Source organism: Salvelinus alpinus, chromosome 11 (assembly GCF_045679555.1).
Source record: "Salvelinus alpinus chromosome 11, SLU_Salpinus.1, whole genome shotgun sequence".
NCBI lineage: Eukaryota > Metazoa > Chordata > Actinopteri > Salmoniformes > Salmonidae > Salvelinus > Salvelinus alpinus.
Genome location: NC_092096.1, coordinates 19253090 through 19259104, shown reverse-complemented (window position 1 = coordinate 19259104; position 6015 = coordinate 19253090).

The window sequence follows — 6015 nt, the reverse complement described above, 5'->3', positions numbered from 1 at the left end:
CCCTCTAGCACCAGGGTCAGCACACTCTCAAATGTTGTTTTTTGCCACCATTGTAATCCTGCCACACACACACTATACAATACATTTATTAAACATAAGAATGAGTGTGAGTTTTTGTCTCAACCCGGCTCATGTGAAGTGACAAAGAGCTCTTATAGGACCAGGGCACAAATAATAATTGCTCTTTATTTAAAACTTCTTATGGCTGCATCCTGCTACCGGGATCGATATGACAACAGCCAGTGAAAGTGCAGGGCGCCAAATTCAAACAACAGACATCTCATAATTAAAATTCCTCAAACATACATGTGTCTTATATCATTTTAGAGGTAGTCTTGTTCTTAATCCCACCAAAGTGTCCGATTTCAAATATGCTTTTCAGCGAAAGCACTACAAACGATTATGTTAGGTCACCATCAAACCACAATAAGCACAGCCATTTTTCCAGCGAAAGATAGCAGTCAGAAAAAGCAGAAATAGAGATAAAATGAATCACTAACCTTGATTATCTTCATCAGATGACACTCATAGGACTTCATGTTATACAATACATGCATGTTTTGTTTGATAAAGTTCATATTTATATCAAGAAATCTGAGTTTACATTGGCGCGTTACATTCACTAGTTCCAAAAACATCAAGTGATTTTGCATAGCCACATCGTTTCAACAGAAATACTCATCATAAATGTAGATGATAATACAAGTTATACACATGGAATTATAGATATACCTCTCCTTAATGCAACCGCTGTGTCAGATTTCAAAAAAACTTAACGGAAAAAGCAAATCATGCAATAATCTGAGACGGAGCTCAGAACAATAGCCAAATTAGCCGCCATGTTGGGGTCAACAGAAACCAGAAAATACATGATAAATGTTTCCTTACCTTTGATGAATTCATCAGAATGCAGTCCTAGGAATCCCAGGTCCACAATAAATGCTTGATTTGTTCGATAATGTCCGTTATTTATGTCCAATTAGCTACTTTGGTTAGCGCGTTTGGTAAACAATTCCAAAGTCACAAAGCGAGTCCACTATAACGTGACGAAATGTCCAAAAGTTCCGTAACAGTCAGTAGAAACATGTCAAACGATGTACTGAATCAATCTTTAGAATGTTGTTAACATACATCTTGAATAACGTTCCAACCGGAGAATTAGATTGACTTCAGATGAGCTGTGGAACGGAGGTCCTCCTCATGTGAACGCGCATGTGAAAGCATGGTCAGCTCGTGGCAGTGGTGACTAATTCCTGTCTCCTTCGGCCCCCCTTCACATTAGAGTCACCAGACAAAGTTCTATTGACTGTTGACATCTAGTGGAAGCTGTAGGAAGTGAAAACTCATCAATATCTCGCTGTAATTTCAATGAGAGCTTGGTTGAAAATCTGCCACCTCAGAAAAAATTCAAACAGGAAGTGGAACTTCTCAAGTGTTTGCCTGCCATATGAGTTCTGTTATACTCACAGACATAATTCAAACATTTTTAGAAACTTCAGAGTGTTTTCTATCCAATACGAAGAATACTATGCATATATTAGCAACTGGGACTGAGGAGCAGGCAGTTTACTATGGGCACCTCTGTGCACCTTTCATCCAAGCTACTCAATACTGCCCCTGCAGCCATAAGAAGTTAACCATCGTACATATAAAACCTTATTGGTCCATCAAAAATGGTGAATAATTCACCACAGGTTAATAAGAAGGGTGTGCTTGAAAGGATGCTCATAACTCTGCAATGTTGGGTTGTATTGAAGAGAGTCTCAGTCTTAAATCATTTCCCACACACAGTCTGTGCCTATATTTAGTTTTCATGCTAGTGAAGGCCGAGAATCCACTCTCACATAGGTATGTGGTTGCAAAGGGCATCCCTGTCTTAACAGCTCGATTTGCCAAGGCAGGATACTCTGAACGTAGCCCTATACAGAAATCTGGCAGTGGTTTCTCATTAAATTCAATTTTCACAGAACCGCTTGTTGCAATTTCAATGAGGCTCTCTTGTTCAGATATCGGTAAGTGGACTGGAGGCAGGGCATGAAAGGGATAACGAATCCAGTTGTTTATGTCGTCCGTTTCGGGAAAGTACCTGTGTAATTGTGCACCCAGCTCACTCAGGTGCTTTGCTATATCACATTTGACATTGTCCGTAAGCTTGAGCTCATTTGCTCACAAAAAATCATACAATGGTAGAAAGACCTGTGTGTTGTCCTTGTTAATGCAGACAGAGAAGAGCGCCAACTTCTTAATCATAGCCTCAATTGTATCCCGCACATTGAAAATAGTTGTGGAGAGCCCCTGTAATCCTAGATTCAGATCATTCAGGAAAGAAAAAAACATCACCCAGATAGGCCAGTTGTGTGAGAAACTCGTCATATGCAAGCGATCAGACAAGTTAAAATGATGGTCAGTAAAGAAAACTTTAAGCTCCTTCTGTATGTTATAAAAGCGTAACATGGTCGCTGCCCATATCATTGCATAATGCAGAAAATGCATGAGAGTTCAGGGGCCATCAGGAGCAACTGCTTGCACGCGCGTTACCACTCCACTATGTCTCCCTGTCATGGCTTTTGAGCCATCAGTACAGATACCAACACATCTTGACCAACAAAGTCCATTTGATGTCACAAAGCTGTCCAGTACTTTAAAAATAAAATCTCCTGTTGTCCTGGTTTCCAGTGGTTTGCAGAAGAGGATGTCTTCCTTAATTGACCCCCCATAAACGTAACGGACATATACCAGGAGCTGTGTCATTGTCATGATTTGCCCTTTTGGGTGAGGATCATAGCCCCCCCTCTCTCTCTCTCTCTCTCCTGCAGAGGGGGAGAGGGGTGAAGTTAGCCGTTTGATGACAATCGTAAATTCCTGGCAGAAACGTTCTCTTCACTGCCATGGAGTATTGAGGGAGAGAACCTATGGAGAACAAAGACATTCCTCCCACCAAAACTACAACATCCAAAAGTGGATCATGACACAATATTCCTAACACAAACAATGAGGGAAATGGTTGGAGGGGACTTAAAGAACAATCATGTCGAATTCATTACTAATTTTTGACGTAACTAAGGACAGCAGAACAACATAACTGTATCTCTGAATGTGTATATTTCCCAGTTACCAGATTTACATCTAAATGTTGTGGAACGTATATGATTAAATATTAAACTATTTGTGAGAAGATGAAATGTGATGTTAGGCTTCTAAATGAGAGAATTGTTTTTATATCAAGTCTTAACCAAGTCAGTGGCCACGCCCACGTGAGCACAGACATTATGTCAAGCGTAATGGAACCTCCCTTTTTCCCAGAGTTTATTAAAGGACCCGTAACTAAATTTATATAGACCAGTCTACATACGGTGTGAGCCGGATGTTACAAAATGGTTTAAAACTACCGCTCTATAGACCAAGTAGATGGACGGTGTGAACCAGATGTCACGAATACTTAAGAAATCTACAATAAACGAAAGAGCAGAGAACGTGATGATGTGCGCTGAAATGGTTACCACTCTATTGGCCAGTTGCGTGAACTGAAAGTTACGGAATGGCTAGAAACTCTGAAACTTTCTCGAGTGAAGAAGATGAAGACTACACAGGAACATTCAGTCTGCAGCTGTTTAAGTACTTTAGTCTAGTAACCTTGATCGAAAACTACCGGTTGGTACTCTGAAAGATCCATTCTAAAGAAGATTTCCCTACCAAACGACCATTGGGTATGCCTGACGTAGCCATAATAACAGACTACGAAAGACTTTGATCTCTGGTGGACAAACCAGAGAATTTCCGTCAAATTACTCCCCAGACTGATCAAGTGTTTTCAACGGAGAGACAGCAAAGACATACAAGCATAAATATGTACATTGCATTTCTAAAATCCAAATGAGCGGTTGTTTGGGTGATAAATATCCATATTTATGATGAGCGTATTATTCAACTGTATGCATGTAGTGGATCCATTCTCTCTTTCCCGGTCTTTATCTGTCCCCACCCCTTTCCATTGTCTACCAAGCCGTCATATCGGGTTAGTCCACTAGGGAATTTTCATGGCATTATGTTAGTAATCCATTCAACCTATGTGTGTGTGTTATGTATATCTGTGTGATTAGTTAGTTAGTAAATAAATAATTAAGCCAATTTGTATATCGCTGATTCATCATTTAGACTAGGGTTCGTGCAGATAACCAAGAATTCTATGATGTTCAGAATGAGACTTACGAAGGTAACAATTCATTAATGACGAATTGATGACTGAAATGTAAGAGATCTTTAGATCTTTAAGAGTTAATTCGGAAAGCGGTAACTCGTTAAATAAAATGTTCCGTGGTGCCCCAGGTTACTGATGAGTTAATTGTTACATGATTAATTTAGTCACATAATAATTAAACGTTAGGTAATCGATTTGATAAAATATCATGTCATCATATTAATGATAGTAAAGTCATGACAGCATAGTATTCGCTGGCTTGTATGCGAAGCAGTAATTGTTTCAAAACATCTCCTGACATGTCACTGATGCGTCGTGAAACAGTGTTGTTTGATGAAGGCATTGTCTGTATAGTGTTATTGTCCTTTTCCCCAAGCATTGTCCCAGCCATATCCGCGGCAGCAGGAGGAATTAAGTCATCCACAGTAGTATGGGGCGTGCCTGTCCTAGCCACTCGGTAGCTCACCATATAAGACGCTTCTAGCCCCTTCCTATTAATGGTATCTGTTACTTTTATACATGTCTTACTACTCTAAGGTCGTCTTAATTCTCGCTCAAAAAACTCCCGTGGCTTATTTTTCAAATTGGCATGTTTAGTTTATAAATGTCTGCGCAAGAGTGAAGTTTTCAATGAGTTGTGAGATAGTACTTTTGCACGTATATTACACTGTGGCTGAGGAAAGGCACTACCCCCAATACAGGTGAACCCCAAATCAATGTAGTTCTCATCATATTTGCGCCTCTTCGATGGTCCAACTTCCCTGTCTGTTGTTCGGTGCTGTCACCGGGTAAGGGGGCAGTAGCTCTTCGGCTGCATCAGATTCATAACTGTCAGTGTCCATTCTAGCTGGGCTAGCAACAAATATAGAATTACTGATGCTAGCTTTGGATGTGCTCGTGGAAGCAGAACAACTTGTGTCATCGACAGGTGCAGGTGTAGTACTGCTGGTAGTAGCAGTACTACCAGTAGAGCTGGTATGTGTCTATGGATGCGGGCCTTACTTTTTATAACCATTTATCAATTTTCGAGCAAACGGAATGAGCAGCAGCTATGTTTGGCTACATACGGACCATTAGTGGAATTCCCGCGAGAGAGTAACGGTTAATGTGATTGGATGTAAATTATTTGACTAGGCTACCTGTATTTGACATTGTGTTGTTATTTTGCTGAACACTAGATGGTTTAATGTTATTTTTGGCAGTGAAACGAGGCGACTCAGGCAAGAGAAAAACATCACCCAAATGTATAGCCCAGTTGGAAGATCTAAATGGAGTGTTTGAAAATGTGAATCACAGTACTCATATCCCAGTTTGGGAATAGCCGACTTAGGGTATCACATGTATGTGTACAGTATCAGGTTTAAACACTGAAAGTAATAAGTAGCTATTTTGTTACTCATTCGAAATAACAAAGCGCTGAAGGTCATACATGTGTGCTCAACATCAGCACAAACACAGTGTGGTCATTTGTTCCATGACAGTTGCAATAAGCAGCCATTGACTGCAAAACTCTTGCTAAAAGATAAACAGTGCCTTCAGAAAGTATTCATACCCCTTGACTTATTCAACATTTTGTTGTTACAGCCTGAATTCAAAATGGATGAAAAATATTGTTGTTGTAGCCAAATGGGGAATGGTAATGTTTTAAAAGTTAATGTTTAAAAGTTAAGGTAATAAGTTACGTTTAGGATGTTAGCTTGATCTGGAAATCCCAAAGTTAGAACGGTTAGGGGTTGAAGTGGATGGACGTCCTGCTTAGGGGAGAACAAGGTGGGAGTTAATTAAGGGGACTTAAAAAATTACCTTTTTGATCGATG